The sequence below is a fragment of the Salmo salar genome, chromosome 10 (assembly GCF_965601325.2).
Source record: "Salmo salar chromosome 10, fSalSal1, whole genome shotgun sequence".
NCBI classification, from domain to species: domain Eukaryota; kingdom Metazoa; phylum Chordata; class Actinopteri; order Salmoniformes; family Salmonidae; genus Salmo; species Salmo salar.
This window is the reverse complement of record NC_138300.1, coordinates 17971085-17990098: the sequence shown is the minus strand read 5'-3', so window position 1 is coordinate 17990098 and position 19014 is coordinate 17971085. Positions and strand designations below refer to the sequence as shown.

The 19014-nt window shown below is 40.6% G+C and overlaps 1 protein-coding gene across 1 annotated transcript in view; it reads right to left on the bottom strand.

Moving 5' to 3' along the window:
• LOC106613647 (AT-rich interactive domain-containing protein 3A) overlaps positions 1-19014 on the bottom strand; it is a 67081-nt gene that overhangs the window by 47268 nt on the left and 799 nt on the right. Inside the window, exons 2-4 of the mRNA XM_045687422.2 lie at positions 15683-15751; positions 4876-4995; positions 4609-4723 (exon numbers count right to left, since the gene is read on the bottom strand). The gene's annotated coding sequence lies outside the window, so the exon portion shown is untranslated. The remainder of the gene's footprint in view (positions 1-4608; positions 4724-4875; positions 4996-15682; positions 15752-19014) is intronic.

Sequence of the window (19014 nt, the reverse complement as noted above, 5' to 3'; positions counted from 1 at the left end):
GTTTATTCTAACACATGAAAGATTGTTTAAAATAAAAATTCTAACACATTAAAAGTGAACTATGCAGAAATCTCCACCGTTTCCTGGTTACAAAAATTCGAATAGTTTGCCTAGTTTCAGTTTATGTGACAAAACAAGCAAGTACAGTGTAGAGAAACATTGTACTATCTAAACTGCTGTGAAATATCTTTTCCATAACCAAAAATATTGTATTTTCAGCTCTTTGAAGCTGGTGTACAAAACCAAAAAGATGCACAAACGAAACTTTAAAACAGCAAGCATAGAAATAGCACACAAAAAACAGATATATCCCCTCTTTGACTTGCTTTCAATGAGAATGTCAGATTTATAACTCACATTTCTATGTGAATTTTGTCGGCTTGCCCAAAAAGTGACATATTTACAGCTTTACCAACATCATGCATTACTAACATCATGCTGCCATCTAGTGGATAGATTCATGAATCATGGCAACTCTCAAAATAGAACACACTGTCTTGTAAGCAATTTACTGTAGCAGAACTTTTGACAGCGTTGCAAAACAACTGAAATGATCACTAACATAAAACATTGTGTCATTTACCATGCACATATATGCCTACGCCGAATGTGTGATTTATTTCCACACTGCTAACAGGAGGAAATACTGCCAGCAATTGCCCAACTGTAACGGGCGTGACTGTGCACCAGGCATATGCACTGACAGGAGTCAACCTGTGCCGAGCACATATCCCTTTGCCCTCCGACTTGCAAAATGCCCTTTTGGGTGACGGTAAAATAAGAAATTTTTGGCGGTAAAATAAGACATGATTAAATAAATCACCTAATTTAAGAGTCATTGAACACTTGAATGAACATTTATTACAATTGTCTATTCAGACATGGCTATCAGCACTCTTTTCCAGTAAGGATTACACAACCAATTGCTTAGAAATAGGAGAAAAGTTTACATTTACAAGCTACACCACTATATTACGAATGTTGATTATTTTCCTAAACATGTACTGACTTTACTTAAGATACACTACTGTTCAAAAGTTTGGGGTCACTTAGAAATGTCCTTGTTTTTGAAAGAAAAGCACATTTTTTTGTCCATTAAAAATAACATTAAATTGATCAGAAATACAGTGTAGACATTGTTAATGTTGTAAATGATTATTGTAGCTGGAAACAGCAGATTTTTAATGGAATATCTACATAGGCATACAGAGGCCCTTTATCAGCAACCATCACTCCTGTGTTCCAATGGTACGTTGTGTTAGCTAATCCAAGTTTATCATTTTAAAAGACTAATTGATCATTAGAAAACCCTTTTGCAATTGTTTTCAGCTGTGCTAACAATTGCAAAAGGGTTTTCTAATGATCAATTAGCCTTTTAAAATGATTAACTTGGATTAGCTAATACAACGTGCCATTGGAGCACAGGAGTGATGGTTGCTGATAATGGACCTCTGTACATATTCCATTAAATCTGCCGTTTCCAGCTACAATAGTCATTTACAACATGAACAATGTCTACACTGTATTTCTGATCAATTTGATGTTATTTTAAATGGACAAAATTTGCTTTGCTTTCAAAAACAAGGACATTTCTAAGTGACCCCACACTTTTGAATGGTGGCGTATATAGTACCAATCAAAAGTTTGGACACCTGCTCATTACTGGGTTTCTTTATTTTTACTATTTTCTACATTGTAGAATAATAGTGAAGACAAACTATGAAATAACACATGTAATCATGTAGTAACCAAAAAAGTGTTAAACAAATCAAAATATATTTTATATTTGAGATTCTTTAAAGTAGCCACCCTTTGCCTTGACAGCTTTGCACACTCTTGGTATACTCTCAACCAGCTTCATGAGATAATTGAAATCCATTCCAGATGACTAACAGGTGTGCCTTGTTAAAAGTTAATTTGTGGAATTTATTTCCTTCTTAATGCGTTTGAGCCAATCAGTTGTGTTGTGACAAGTGTAACCGATGTGAAATGGCTAGTTAGTTAGCGGTGGTGCGCGCTAATAGCGTTTCAATCGGTGACGTCACTCGCTCTGAGACTTGAAGTAGGGTTGCCCCTTGTGTTGCAAGGGCCGCGGCTTTTGTGGCGCGATGGGTAACGATGCTTCGTGGGGTGTCAGTTGTTGATGTGTGCAAGGGTCCCTGGTTCGAGCCCAGGTTGGGGCGAAGAGAGGGACGGAACCTACACTGTTACACAAGGTAGGGGTGGTATACAGAAGATAGCCATATTTGGTAAAAGACCAAGTCCATTTTATGACAAGAACAGCTCAAATAAGCAAAGAGAAACGACATTCCATCATTACTCTAAGACACGAAGGTCAGCAGTAGCCTCTCAAAGCTAAATGAATAATTAATAACATCCTTCCATCTCATTTGTCTGGAAATTAGTTAATTGGGTCAGCATTTCCCACAGTATTTATGCAAGTCCAGTCTTTCGCCAAGATGGACGTCTACATTTTCACCTCGGAAAATCTTCAGAGGGAAAAAGTACCTGCTTCCAAGGTTGGTGGTGTAAACAGAGTGAGGTTGAGCACCAAAGAAACTAAGAATGTTCTCTTCAAGTACCTCAAGTGTCCCCTAAACCAATGTGAGAGAGGGAAGTAAGCGTCTATGGTTAGGTTTCCATCCAATTGGTGACAAATTTTCATGTGAACCTTCTAAAATCTGTATTAAAAACAATACAGGGATTTTCTCACGAGAGGTATGTTTCCATCAAACTGACTTGTTGAAGATAAAAGGCTGCGCTGATGACGTAGTGCACATAAACTGGGCCGGATTACTGAACGGTCACACAGGGCCCTGGAGTTAGATGCCCCGGCGCCCCAAATACGGTAGTCCGGCAAAAACGGTTGCGATAAATAGAAAACTTGCCCATTCTGGTTTTGGCGCATGCTCTCTAGACAAGAGTTTGCTGTTAAAGTGGACAGGTTAGGCTTATTTGATGACATATGGATAAGAGCAAGATCATTTTATTTAATAATTGGCAGCCAAGCACTGATCATCATGTCACCAGCATTCAATAGCCTATACTCGATACTTAGCCTATTGTAAATTTGCGTTATCACCGTGCACTTAACTACCATGTGAAGTTCATAATTGTCACGCCCTGATCTGTTTCACTTGTGCTTGTCTCCACCCCCTCCAGGTGTTGCCCATCTTCCCCACTTATCCTCTGTGTATTTATACCCGTGTTCTCCGTCTGTTGCCAGTTTGTCTTGTTTGTCAAGCTTACCAACATTTGTCCTGTCAGCTCCTATCTTTTCCCAGCCTCTTTTTCTCGTCCTCCTGGTTTTTGACCCCTGCCTGACCCTGACTGCCATTCTGTACCTTTGCTCCACTTCTGGATTACTGAACTCTGACTGACGCTGAGCCTGCTTGCTGTCCTGTACCTTTGCTCCTACTCTGGATTATCGACCCTTGCCTGCCTTGACCTGTCATTTGCCTGCCCCTGTTGTTACAATAAACATTGTTACTTCACACAGTCTGCACTTGGGTCTTATCTTGATACCTGATAATAATAACTTATTTCATCAGCCTATAAACTTTTCATGCTTTTCCACGTTGTGGTGGTAGGCCTACAACGTAACATAGCCTATCATCGCATGACTTTACGTTTACATCGATATGATGATTATTATATCAATATTTGCTCATCAAAGCATTTCCACCACCATTTCTTGATTCATTTTATGGACACCATGTCCATGTCGAATGAACAGTGTGTCAACATTTATGAATTTGAATCGACATTTCCTGTTTCCATCAGCCTTGTCATTTTTTTTTTATGAGTCAGGTAATTCATCTGCATGAAATGGTTGAATGGAAACCTGGTTAGTATGTGTCGATGATGACACGTGTCACTAGCATGATGTTTGGTAAAACCATGGTGTGGTTAACAAGCATGTCTCAAAATGACATTAATGATTAATTGTGACTCTTACAATGGGAATTTTTTGAGCGTAGCACGCAGCCTCCGATCAATCCTCTGGAAGTAGTCTTGAGCATTGAAGTCTGGATTTACTGCAGAGTAGAACATTGATCAGTTCATGTCAACTTCATGTGTCCCAAAATGAGCATGTTTCAACATATGAAACATTGTTTACTAACATGTAGTGATAAAACACAGGCTTGGTAATTAACTTTCTTTAAAAAGTTAATTTCGTGATATCCAATTGGTAGTTACGATCTTGTCTCGTCGTTGCAACTCCCCAACAGACTCGGGATAGGCGAAGGTCAAGAGCCATGCGTCTTCCGAAACATGACCCGCCAAGCAGCACTGCTTCTTGGCACACTGCTCGGTTAACCCGGAAGCCAGCCGCACCAATGTGTCAGAGGAAACGGACAACCGAAGTTAGCTTGCCGGCGCCTGGCCCACCACAAGGTGTCGCTAGAGCACGACGAGCCAAGGAAATCGCCCCGGCCAAACCCTCCCCTAACCCGGACAACGCTAGGCCAAATTGTGCGCCGCACCATGGGGCTCCCGGTCACGGCCGGCTGTGACACAGGTAATGAACTTTCAACAGCTTAACACTACAAGCTTGGTAGGGGAGTGTATGTTGTGGTGTGGCAGGCATTGACCCTGGGCTCTCACCCTCTCTCTGGTCCTTGAGGAGCTTGTTGCAGTTGTTCCTCTTGGCCTCCTCTTCCAAAAGGGCTTGCAGCTTCTCCTGCTCCTCTCCAGAGCTGTTCATGAAGTCATTCCATTGCTGGGAGAGAGACAACGAGACAATGAGCTACATCTTACCCTTTCAAGTTAGGGGCATTTCGGGAAAAATAATGTAGTTAGGGGTAGTAGTGGTAAAACATTCACTTGCAACAAGCAAGGCTTTTGAAAGATGTGGGACCAGTAGAAGCCTACCTCCATGTAGTTGCCATTGGTGCAGACCATAGTGAAGATTGAAGGGAGGGCAGTCGCTGCATACCGCTGCCTCATCTTTGGAGCACTCATTTCTTTCAAGAAGATTGGCAAGGTAGCAACCTTTTATTTTTGGACAGAGGAAAAGAATAGGCAGCATCGTTAAATTATGTTGATAAAATGCTGTGTGGCTAATGGCTATGACTAATGGATGTGTTCAGACATGCTGCAATCAAGCTAGTGGGTATTGATAATATGTGCTGAACAAGCATCTTCTATCTGTAGCAACCCAACATCTGCAGCAGAGTGAGAAGTTACTGTTCTCCTGCCACCTTTGGTTCTTCTTGCCTTTGGCTCTGGGTGTGAAGTCAGGGTTGCATATGGCCTGTTTGATGAAGAACTGTTTCTTCTTGGTCGGAGACACACATTTGGCTGGGGAGTTGGGCAGAGAGGTGCATTTGCGCTCCTCTATCAAGTTGGGAAAAATAGAGAGCATTAATTTTGAGGACAGATGCATTTGGAGGTGACCTCTTCACAAAATATTGATTTGTTCCTGTGTAGCTAGCTACTTCTAAATGGCCTTACTATAGAATAAAGTAGTATACCATCTTGCTATAACTATACTGAGCACAGAATAGGTTACAAAATGACACACCACTATAAAAAGGGGGTCAGTGAGTTTACATTTCTCGAGCTCTGATTGGTCGTTTTCCACTGTTGCCACTTTTAGACCAGATGACAACATTGTAGTTGAGAGAAGGTGCACAAACACACATTGCTCATGCAAATGAGGTTTCTGATGATCTGTCATGATGAGAAACAAAAAATTGTTGGCTGGCTACATCGTAAAAGTACGTAGGTGTATGTAGAAGAGGTATCGTCAGAGAATATAACGACTGGCTATAAAAAAAAGGCTGCCAGATATCTTGCATGAGCAGAGGGGTAAAGGACTCAAGCAATAAACTGCTAACCAGTTTAGCAACTTGCTTACTTACTAGGGTCAGCCACTTGAAATGGCTTCAATGTCAATGTAACATCTGCCCCACACAGTATCTGTGCGTTAACGATGTTGATGAGTATGACGTGTCTCGTCTCTGATGCCCAGGAAGCTACGATTCAAACTTCCATTAGACAACTCTGCAAACGTTATAATGTCAACGTATGTTAGTTACTCAAAGAATATGGAGTTTCTCTGAGCAACGATCTTCATTTACTCCCGTTAATACCAGTATGTACTTCCAAAAAAGGTCTTAATAAAAATGTACAAGGATCCAGGGTCACACTCCAACACTCAGACATCATTTAAAAACAAAGCATTTGTGTTAAGTGAGTCCGCCAGATCAGAGGCAGTAGGGATGACCAGGGATGTTCTCTTAATAAGTGTGCGAATTGGACCATTTTCTGTCCTGCTAAGCATTCAAAATGTAACGAGTACTTTTGGGTGTCAGGGAAAATGTATTGAGTAAAAAGGACATCATTTTCTTTAGGAATGTAGTGAAATAAAAGTAAAAGTTGATATAAATAGTAAACTACAGATACCCCAAAAACCGATTTAAGTAGTACTTTAAAGTGATTTTACTGAAGTACTTTACACCGCTGATATTTAGTAACTAACATATTTCGACATTATAACCAGTGGTGATTTTAACATGTAAATCTTGGTGGGGCAAACTAAAATTATTTTTTTGATGCATGCCAGCAAAGCCACAACACAACACTAAACAATACATTTATTGCACTATAACGGTGACAAACGGTGCCCACAAACTGTTAGGGCCTACATAAAGCTGTCCCAACAGCAGAGTTCCAACAGCAGTCCCAAAACCTTACCACTGCTACACATGGCTATCAGCGGAGCCTTGTCTGGCAGCGAAACAGTTAATTCAGCCTCATTTACTGCCTTTAAAAAAAAAAACATAGCTGAAATGGCTGACTTGTTTAAACAAATGTGGTTTCTATTGATGTACAAACTATGGCAAAAGGGGAAGACGAGCGGATAAGAGGCAATACGTAATTTCGATTAAGACATTAATGAGCGAGCTAGGATATACACGTAGCCAATATAACTATTTGTTCAGCACCTTTGAAATGTACAACGACGGAATTCAGAACATGGGCCGTTCTTACAGTATTCTCCCTATACACCAAGTCAGAACTGTAGGATAAATAAAGGGGGATATAAGCAGACAATGAAAGCTCTTACAATATTCAATGATTACATTTCTATAAAACATGCTATAGGCTACATGTGCGCCACCAAGTCAGAACAGTAGGCAAAATTAAGAGGGAGAAAGGGACCAAATTATTAGGGTGAGGCACATGGGCTACTAACAGCTTACTACACAACATACACTTAGCATTTACTTTCTTAGCTACAGTATACATATCTCCCAGGCATATTACATAATTCATGCAGCAGCATACAATACATCTTTGGACTCACCTTGTTGTGCTGTGCCCACTTGAACAGGAAGGTGGTCATTAAACTTTGTCATCAAAGTCTGGCATTCTATGGATTTATGGTGCTTTCATGACAACTGGGAACTCGGAAAAACACAAGGTTGAATCATGATGATATCAGTGATCTTCAGGTCGGAGCTCTAGAAAGAGGCCAGAGTTCCCGACTTGCAATTCCGAATTGGACGACCATTCAAAACGTATTTTCCCAGTCGGAGCTTGTTTTTTTCTGAGTTCCCAGTTGTCTTGAATTCACTGAAGTTAGATTTCCCAGTCCTGAGTTTCTAGTTGTTTTGAGCACGGCAGAAGTCATGTTGGATTGACAGCATGGCCAATGTTGAATGTTTATCCATTTAAGCTTGGAAAAGAGGCCTTTAAATAAAGACTTGGGACCACACATCTGAATCTGACCACACAACTGAATAGCAGGCTAGTGACTGCTTTGCAACGCTTGCAGTTAGCCACTGATTCCTTCCAAACCACTCATTGTTGAATTTGCGATTTCCAACTTGTTGTGTAATGTTTATGTTCAATGGCCGATGAGCACCGATACGTTTTATCTATAATTTCTATTCATTATTTCTCCTCATATGACAAGGATTAAAAAGGATTTGCCAGTAGATTGTCGACTTGATTCATGATGATGACTGCTAGCTTGCTAGCTAAGATTTGGAAAGTATGATGTTGACAGTCCAATTAAAGCTACTGTAGATATAACGTGATTTGAAGTCATTTTATCTGTGGCCAATGACCTTGAGCCTTCTTGGATGGCACTTCTAATGTAACTCTGTGGCAGCACCCAAGGGGCTTGAATTTTCAAACTCTCACCATAGATTTTGCGGTGACGTAGAGTCCCTATGAGTGAGAAAACTGAGCCAATTAAGGCACAACTAGAGAACATTACCAACCCCTACGCTCCGCATTATTTGCTGGCTGCCCCACCACCCAGAAAGCACTGAGCTAGGGTGAAACACCTGGATTTTGGAGCTGCCTTACTCAAGAAAGCAAATAAAAACCATGTTTGCATGCGGCTTTATTAACTTAATGATTATAAAAATGTTTTTTACATTATTTGCAAACTGATATGTGACTCGTATCAAGAAACTAGGCCTATTTCGCGCGTCATTACTTCACAGGAACGCCATTTGAACGTAAACCTTTTTTTAAAATCCAAATGCGTTTTTTGGCAGAAATACCTTCTGAAACGTGAACTTTCATGTGTCATAATAACAAACTTGTATGACATCTGTAAATACGAATACAATTGTTAATTTATGAGCCTAGTTGGCTTAGCCACGGAAAAAGACAGGAACCTTCCCGCTAGTCATGATTGGCTGAAATAATGAGTGTGCTGGACATGCCGAGAGAGGAGTTCGGATTGGTCTACAATGTAACACGCTTCTGTCTAGAATGTGAGCTGGTCAGTATGTGTAGCTGACCAGCTCATATACTGCTCATATACATATAAGCTTCTCACACAGCTTTTTTAGAAAAATATCACATAGTAGGACTGCAAAAGTGTTGCGCTCCACTTTCTGGAGGACCAAGTTTTGAAATCAGTGGAATTAGAGTATGATAGCTAAGGAGATGGAGAACATTATTCCGTTTCATTACAGAAATGCAGACGGAGTCGAAAAGAGAACACATAGAAGGCTGTATAAAACACCTGTCTCCGGATTACATCTTCAAACTAAGGGCAACCATGACATCTGTGACAGAGAGGGAGAAGTGTCCATCCATGTATACGGGTAAGAGTCTAGCTAGCAACATTTTCAGATATTACAAGTTTCACATTTTGTGAGAAAGACGTTTTCATTTCAAGTTAAAGTGTACTGTTAGCTAGCTAGCTAATGTTAGCTGGCTGGCTAGCTAGCTAACGTTACGTGTATGATCTGTGTAGAGATATTATTTGTATCTCAGAGCCATTTGCATTGCTAGTTATAGCCTAAAGTCAGCTAGCTAACATTGAACCTGGTTGGTTAGCTACCTGCAGATTCATGCCGGGTAGTAATGTTATGAGTTGGGATTATGGTTAATTGTTTAGCTAGCTAACGTTACATGTCTAAACAAAAGACTCCACTATGCAAGTACCCATTTCAGTAGAATGTGTATAATGTCACTGCGACAACTGTCGATAGCCACAGTGAATTTACCAGCTACGTCTATCTACTCCGATTTCAGAGCACTGTCGTCTGAGTGTGCCAGACCGCAGAATAACTGACACATTTATGAACGCTCCACACTCGTTGAATATAGCCGGTGTCAGTAAACATTGACAAAAATGAGTAAATACAATTGTTTCCATCAGCACCGTTGCAGTCACCAAAGCTCTGGATAACACAAAAACAGCTTAACCAGTAAAATGGTCAGAGTGAGCTGTTCTCTCCTTTACAGTTGAAGTCGGAAGTTTACATACACTTATGTTGGAGTCATTAAACTTGTTTTTCAACCACTCCACAAATTTCTTGTTAACTAGAGTTTTGACAAATCGGTTAGGACATCAACTTTGTGCAAGTAATTTTTCCAACAATTGTTTACAGACAGATTATTTCACTGTGTCACAATTCCAGTGGGTCAGAAGTTGTATACAGTAAGCTGACTGTGCCTTTAAACAGCTTGGAAAATTCCAGAAAATTATGTCATGGCTTTAGAAGATTCTGATAGGCTAATTGACATAATTTGAGTCAATTGGATGAAGACAGCTTGCCTGTGGAAATGTTGGACATTACATTTTTGCATCTGAGCTCTTAAGAGTGTGCAGCTCTCCTTTATTTTCAAGTCAATTGGAGATGTACCTGTGGATATATTTCAAGGCCTACCTTCAAACTCAGTGCCTCTTTGCTTGACATCATGGGAAAATCAACAACAAAAAAATCAGCCAAGATCTCAGAAAAAAAATTGTAGGCCTCTACACATCTGGCTCATCCTTGGGAGCAATTTCCAAATGCCTGAAGGTACCACATTCATCTGTACAAACAATAGTACGCAAGTATAAACACCATGGGACCACGCAGCAGTCATAGCATTCAGGAAGGAGACACGTTCTGTCTCCTAGAGATGAACGTACTTTGGTGCAAAAAGTGAAAATCAATCCCAGAACAACAGCAAAGGACCTTGTGAAGATACTGGAGGAAACAGGTACAAAAGTATCTACATCCACAGTTAAACGAGTCCTATAATGACATAACCTGAAAGACCACTCAGCAAGGAAGAAGCCACTGCTCCAAAACTGCCATAAAAAAGCCAGACTACGGTTTGCAACTACACATGGGGACAAAGATCGTACATTTTGGAGAAATGTCCTCTGGTCTGATGAAACAAAAACAGAACTGTTTGGCCATAATGACCATTCTTATGTTTGGAGGAAAAAGGGGGAGGCTTGCAAGCCGAAGAACACCATCCCAACCGTGAAGCACGGGGGTGGCAGCATCATGTTGTGGGGGTGCTTTGCTACAGGAGGGACTGGTGCACTTCACAAAATAGATGGCATCATGAGGTAGGATAATTATGTGGATATATTGAAGCAACATCTCAAAACATCAGTCAGGAAGTTAAAGCTTGGTCGCAAATGGGTCTTCCAAATGGACAATGACCCCAAGCATACTTCCAAAGTTGTGGCAAAATGGGTTAAGGACAACAAAATCAAGGTATTGGAGTGGCCATCACAAAGCCCTGCCCTCATCCTATAGAAAATATGTGGGCAGAACTGAAAAAGCATGTGTGAGCAAGGAGGCCTACAAACCTGACTCAGTTACACCAGCTCTGTCAGGAGGAATGGGCCAAAATCCCCCTAACTTATTGTGGGAAGCTTGTGGAAGGCTACCTGAAACATTTGACCCAAGTTAAAGAATTTAAAGGCAATGCTACAAAATACTAATTGAGTGTATATAAACTTCTGACCCACTGGGAATGTGATGAATGAAATAAAAGCTGAAATAAATCAATCATTCTCTCTACTATTATTCTGAAATTTCACATTCTTAAAATAAAGTGGTGACCCTAACTGACCCAAGACAGGGAGTTGTGACTAGGATTAAATGTTTGGAATTGTGAAAAACTGAGTTTAAATGTATTTGGCTAAGGTGTATGTAAACTTCCGACTTCAACTGTATGTCTGGAAGTAGCTAGCAAGCTAGCCAGTTAGCTTGGGTGCTGTTAGGTCAGAATGCTTGGATCGACCCTAGTTCTCAGCCAGAGCGTCCAGTGTGCGCTCTGAACACTCCGAGAGCGAAACACTCTGAATTTACGAACGGCCAGAGCACACTCTGGCGCTCCAGATTAAATTTACGAACACACCCGTTGTATAAGCCAGCCTTTAGTCTTGAAATCTTGGTTGTTTAGTACATGGCCTCACATGTGAATCCTTGAAGAGATGGCTGGGGCTAAAGCTTAAGAGGGTGTGAAGGATACAGAATGGGTGTGGACAAAGAAGAGCTCTCAAGTAGGTACCAAAACATTCAAGGGCCATTTTCTCAAAAGTGAGGTTACAAATGTATCAACTTTCAAAGAATAACTTTCCCATTGTTCCTCAACTGTAGTGTATGATATACACATTTCTAGCTTGGAGTCTCTACTTTTATCCAATGCAAAAAACACAATTAAAAATGTTGCTACATAAGACCCAATATAGCCGGTCGGTCACATATGTGACACGTATTAATGCCAAAATAACATGCAAAACAGGCTAAACAGGTGGGCCTCTGACCAAACTGCCCTGAATGACGGGTCACTACTGAATTATCTATGATTTCATTTCCCCCCCCCGTTTTTGTGAGAGATGTGGCCAATTTAGTTTGTTTCCCGGCGCTTCAACTGAAGGGTATTGCGCTACTCTGTTCAACTTGGCTTTCCATACAAATCCCTCCATTAAAAAAGAAACCTGTTTTTTGGTCGCTTTCTCATTATAAAAACCGCCATGGTGAGATGAATCCTACCACTATGTACGGCTTTTATGTGTGCCTGCGTCAGCCACATAGCCTAGAAAAACCGCCATGCATGCATCCAATTTATTTTGTCAGGCAAGTCCACATTATTCTCACATATTTTAGAATGTAATAATAATTTGAATATCAAGCCATTGGCAAGGCCCAAAGTATTCATTATTCTTAAAGTGGTAATAGCCTACTTTGACACTTTTCTACAATCACCAGAAAGAACTCAAAGATAGTAAATCCGTGTTTTCTATCGAGTGAGATGTGTGTAGATCTTTGTTTTGGTAGCACTGTGTGATGCACTATCATCTACTTCTACACATGGACACAGCTGTATCGCAGAGAAATGACTAGTTCTGGCAAAGATGCTGGAAAATTCTAGATGTGCGGCAGCTTGCGCGGTACAAAATGATTTACTATCTTTGAGTTTTCTCTGGTGTTTGTAGAACCACCTGCAACTGGATACTAACATTTATAAGATTTGTTTTCCAGAATTGATAACGAAGAGAGTATCACCAATACCAGTTTAGTTGAAGAATCTATGGCTGTATTTGTCTAGGCAAACCTGTAATACTGACGAATGAGTTTAGAAATCAAGCTCTGGTTATCTTATTACAGGGCACATTGGATACATTTTGCCCAGCTGTTTTTAGAGAAGATTGTATTGCAATGTATGCTATGTGTGTTGGATATGCTGTGTTGGCTAATATGCATTCTAGTATACATGACACACACACACTTGCATCTACATGCTTTTATGTGGGTTTCTATGCAAAGTATATGTTTGAATGCTTCTTTAAGCCCACAGCTAGTTACTTGAAATGAGACATATCAAGATTCAAAAATGTTATTCACTGACAAAGATGGCTAATGAAGCATTAGCCCCTCCTGAGCAGCCAAATTTACATTTACAGTAGCTGGCTAGGCTAGTAAAACTTACATTGGCTAGCTTTCAATAAATTGGCTAGGTGTAGGTAGTAGGTGTAGTTATCGCCATAGGCTACTTTGGGCCATTTGGTAGTTTCGTCTCCCCAGCTGCTCTCCAGCAAGTTGAAAGGACATATAGGCAAGCCGACAAGAATCAACTTTTTTAAATACCTAGACCGTTCGAGGGCAGCAAAGACTGGAAGTAGTTATACGACATATCTAAAACAAGCGAATTCGATAGAGAAACTTCTCTAGCTAGCCAGCCAACTACTGTCAGTGTTAGCAGGTCGGGTAACAAATTAGTGCGTAGAATAACTTTGTGACAGCCAAGTATATTAATAACGGCACGTGAGGCTGCAGAAAGTTTATTGAAACGGCAAAAAAGGGTCAGTAAGTTGCTTAGAATGCCGCCAAAGTTTGGCTAATTACATGGGAGTAAAGGCTGTACCCTACTCGGGGGCATGGCCACATTAATACTTTAATCCAGCTGAAGCAATCTGATTATATAGTGTGAGTTCTACAGTAGACCTAGCTACATAAACTGTATGTGTGTAAGCATCTCTCTGACAATGTGAACTTTTTGTTTACAACAACAAAAAGTTGGGGGGGTTATCAGCATTGCTGGCTTCATTAAAAACTGTCAATCTGATGTTTCCACTTCCCAATAACAGCACTTACAGTTGACTGACGAACTGATTACAAACTCAAAGACACCAGCAATAGTGCTGAGGAAAGCGGATGCCCCACACTCCTATGTGGTTGACCCAGGCTCAGCTGAGGTACGGAAGAACAAAACACACGTCAGAGCTCTATCAGATCTACCAGCCATACAGGCTGAGGAGGCCACAGACAACGCACAAAAAGAGGGGGAAGGAGAGAGAATGTTCACAGAGCCACAAGCTCGCCCAAAAAGGGATATGAAGCCACCAGAGTGGCTGAAAGACGATATTATTTGAATAGAATACATACTGTTGGGGACTGAAAAACATCCCCACAGCATGATGTTGCCATCACCTTGCTTCACCGTAGGGATGGTGCCAGGTTTCCTCCAGACGTGACGCTGGGCATTCTGGCCAAAGAGTTCAATCTTGGTTTCATCAGACCAGAGAATCTTGTTTCTCATGGTCTGAGAGTCATTTAGGTGCTTTTTGGCAAACTCCAAGCGGGCTGTTATGTGCCTTTTACTGAGGAGTGGCTTCTGTCTGGCCACTCTACCATAAATAAAGGCCTGATTGGTGTAGTGCTGCAGCGATGGTTGTCCTTCTGGAAGGTTCTCTCATCTCCCCAGAGGAACCCTGTCAGAGTGACCATCAGTTTCTTGGTCACCTCCCTGACCAAGGCCCTCCCCCAATTTTTTTTCTCAGTTTGGCCGGGCGGCCAGCTCTAGGAAGAGTCTTTGTGGTTCCAAACTTCTTACATTTAAAAATGATGAAGGCCACTGTGTTCTTGGGGACCTTCAATGCTGCAGACATTTTTTGGTACCCTACCACAGATCTGTGCCTCGACACAATCCTGTCTCTGAGCTCAACGGAAAATTCCTTCAGCCCCATGGCTTGGTTTATGTTCTGACATGCACTGTCAACTGTGGGACCTTATATAGACAGGTGTGTGCCTTTCCAAATCATGTCCAATTAATTGAATTTATCACAGGTGGACTCCAATCAAGTTGTAGAAACATCTCAAGGATGATCAATGGAAACAGGATGCATCTGAGCTCAATTTCGAGTCTCAAAGCAAAAGGTCTGAATACTTAGGTAAATAAGCTATTTCAGTTTTTTTGTTTGTTTATACATTCGTCAACATTTCAAAAAAAACGTTTTTGCTTTGTCATTATGTGGTATTGTGTATTAGATTGATGCGGGAGAAAAAAAATATTTGATCAATTTTAGAATAAGGTTGTAACATAACAAAATGTGGGAAAAGTGAAGCCGTCTGAGTACTTCCCGAATGCACTGTATATTTGTTAGCTGAGAGATTGTCCTGAGACATGCAAAACATGTCAACATGGTGAACTATTGCCCAGTTCCTGTGCTATATTTGGATGTGTGTAATAATCACTTTCCTTTCAACACAGAGGGATTGGCCTAGTCCCAGAAATGTCAGTCAGAGCATTGTAATGTGGGAGGCAACCAGTTTGCCTAGGAGGACAAGGATTGGCTTGAAACCAGAGTCTAAACACTCTCACTGACGTGAACCATGGACTCAAATGCAAACACTAAGATTAACCTGAAATACATACAATATGACTGTGTGATTGAACCACTGCATGACAAAGGTCCTTAATAAGCAAGATGAAGACGAAGAGCCTAATAGGTTGGGGAAAGTGTGCATGGCACCCAGCATCACTCTTACCTAGCTAATCAGCTTATGTGATTGGCTGGAAATTTCAGAGGGGGGAGGGAGCGTTTAACCTGTGTGTTACAGCAGAGGTGGTAGGCAGCTTACACTGGAGCAGCACTGTCAACACAAGAGAAGACTGAATGATGAGCACTCACATTGGCTCGGTTTGTAGGGAGGATGAGAGCGACGCACTGAGATGAGGATGAGGAACAGGAACAGGGGATCTGGAGTAAGGGAAAGGGAAGACATCATCATGATACACATAGTGGCTAGTATAGCCTAATGGCCATAAAGGCTTCATTCATTCATTAGGCTACAGCATGGATATCAATTTCATTCATGATAAAAGGGGATATGTTCAGTAGAAACGTTAGAATCAGAAATAGAATACATATAAAGAGAAATGTTGGTTCTTTATATCCAAGTTGTCTGTTAATGTGATGTAGGGCCAACTACTGCTACACCACAAAACCTGTTTTGTTCAATTCTCAACTTGTTCCTTCTGCAGTAAGTGATGTTCTTCCAGAGTAGGAGCAATAGCAGAGTCCCAATCCCCATGTTGCGCTACAAGGTGCTACCAACCCATTGTGCAGCACTATAGGAACAAAACATGAGGGAGAGCAGAGTTACTTACCTGTGTTCTGACCCAAAAAAAATTCTGACCAGAGATAATGAACTACACAACAGCAGTGCTAGCACCTCCACTTGGAAATGTCAAACAGGCAGAAAAATAGGGATATTTGTTATTTCAACTGATATCTTATTTCCACTTAATGCCAAAGTATATGGATAATTCAGGTGCAGATGGGAGCATGCTGTCCTATAAGTCCTACTTCCCTACAGGCAGCAGAAAATAAACAGGCTCTTTTAATACACCTGTGATGGAACATTTTAACTGGTGAAGAGACAGCCTTGAAAATGTTCATCTTGTCTTAGTGCCATAAATAATCCTTGGTTCCTGCCTGTGCTTGGTAAAGATATGAGGGGGCGGCGACATGACCTCCTCCTCAGGACCACCTGGCAGAACACCCAGAATATGTTCCATAAGTTAACTTCTTTGGGATCTGCGGGCAGTATTGAGTAGCTTGGATGAATAAGGTGCCCAGAGTAAACTGCCTGCTACTCAGGCCCAGAAGCTAGGATATGCATATTATTAGTAGATTTGGATAGAAAACACTCTGAAGTTTCTAAAACTGTTTGAATGATGTCTGTGAGTATAACAGAACTCATATGGCAGGCAAAAACCTGAGAAAAATCCAACCAGGAAGTGGGAAATCTGAGGTTTGTAGTTTTTCAAGTGATTGCCTATCCAATATACAGTGTCTGTGGGGTCATATTGCACTTCCTAGGCTTCCACAATATGTCAACAGTCTTTAGAACCTTGTTTCATGCTTCTACTGTGAATGGGGAGAGAATAAGAACTATTGGAATCAGGTGTCTGGAAAAATGCCATGAGCTCAGTCACGTGCACAGCCGTAAGAGCGAGCTGAGTTCCTTTACATTTCTAAAGACAAAGGAATTGTCCGGTTGGAATATTATTGAAGATTTATGATAAAAACATCCTAAAGATTGATTCTATACATCGTTTGACATGTTTCTACAAACTGTAATGCAACTTTTTTTACTTTTTGTCTGGACTTAGTGCATGCGCCTACAGCATTTGGAATAGTGAAGTGAACGCGCGAACAAAAAGGAGGTATTTGGACATAAATATAGACTTTATCAAAACAAAACAAACATTTATTGTGGAACTGGATTCCTGGGAGTGCATTCCGATGAAGATCATCAAAGGTGAGTGAATATTTATAATGCTATTTCTGACTTTTGTTGACTCCAACATGGCGGGTATCTGTATGGCTTGTTTTGGTGTCTGAGCGCTGTACTCAGATTATCGCATGGTGTGCTTTTGCTGTAAAGCTTTTTTGAAATCTGACACAGCGGTTGCATTAAGGAGAGGTGTATCTTTAATTCTATGTAAAACACTTGTATCTTATATCAACGTTTATGATGAGTATTTCTGTAAATTGATGTGGCTCCCTGCAAAATCACTGGATGTTTTGGAGGCAAAACATTACTCAACATAACGCGCCAATGTAAACTGAGATTTTTTTATATAAATATGAACTTTATTGAACAAAACATACATGTATTGTGTAACATGAAGTCCTATGAGTGCCATCTGATGAAGATCATCAAAGGTTAGTGATGAATTTTATCTCTATTTCTGCTTTTTGTGAATGCTCTCTTTGGCTGGAAAATGGCTGTATGTTTTTTGTGACTAGGTCACTGACCTAACATAATCATATGGTATGCTTTCACCGTAAAGCCTTTTTGAAATCAGACACTGTGGCTGGATTAACAAGAAGTTAAGCTTTAAAATGGTGTATAATACTTGTATGTTTGAGGAATTTTAATTATGAGATTTCTGTTGTTTTGAATTTGGCGCCCTGCAATTTCACTGGCTGTTGTTGAGGTGGGATGCGTCCCACATATCCCAGAGAGGTTAAGATAGAAGACTATGCCAGAGACATGCCGGAACCAACCCTATGAACTATGCCTATGTAACGTGTCTGTAACCAGTATATAAGAGATCTAACGGGACTGACCCGAGAGAGCTCCTGACAGATGTGCACTATGTTGCATCCAGTTTGTTGGAAGCTCTCCAGTTAACTGCTAATAAACAATTATTAATTTAAGATTGACTTCGAGTGACCCTGTGTAGAATTTCCATGACACACCTTTGTATATTACAAATGGGTTTAGTATTGCTACAGTTGGAAAACTTTGAGAGTAAGGTTATCTAATATGGGAGAGGAGAAATATGAACAAAACACACAATCGCATGAATGACAAAGCATGAAGGCGACGGTCCTATGCCATCCTGTCACGGAGGAGAGGACATTCATTTGCTCAGGACTCCCCCATGTTGATCCTGCAATCCTCATTATCCCAATTAGCTTACGTGATTATGATATTTCTATATTAACTTTTACCCAACAAATCCTTCCACAACCTATCATTTGTTTATAAACAGCATTGTTTTCACCTAAATTAATTCATTGGTGAACACACAACTGATTTCACTTGCAAATTCAATGTAAGAAATTGCATAGCCCATCCCTAGTGCCAAGCCATGGTCTGTGTATTCATCTTTGTTCAACTAGCTATACACTTTATCCCCAGTAAATCTTTATAACATGCTCATTACCATAATGTGCAAATAATTTAATAATACATCACAATATACAATAATTAAATTCTCTAAATCTCTCTTCACAACAATCAGCTCAAAATGGTGAGTCAGCCACTGAAATGACTGTATTGAACACAATTCAGTTGAGAGCCCAGATGGGGCCTTGATGAATGTCGTGGGAGGAAGACAAATAGGTCTACTCAAGCCCTAACTGGTCTCCCCACATTGAGCATATCAACTGACCTGGGCTAAAATAAAATATTAATAGTGCACCATAAAATAAATAAAAGGGGC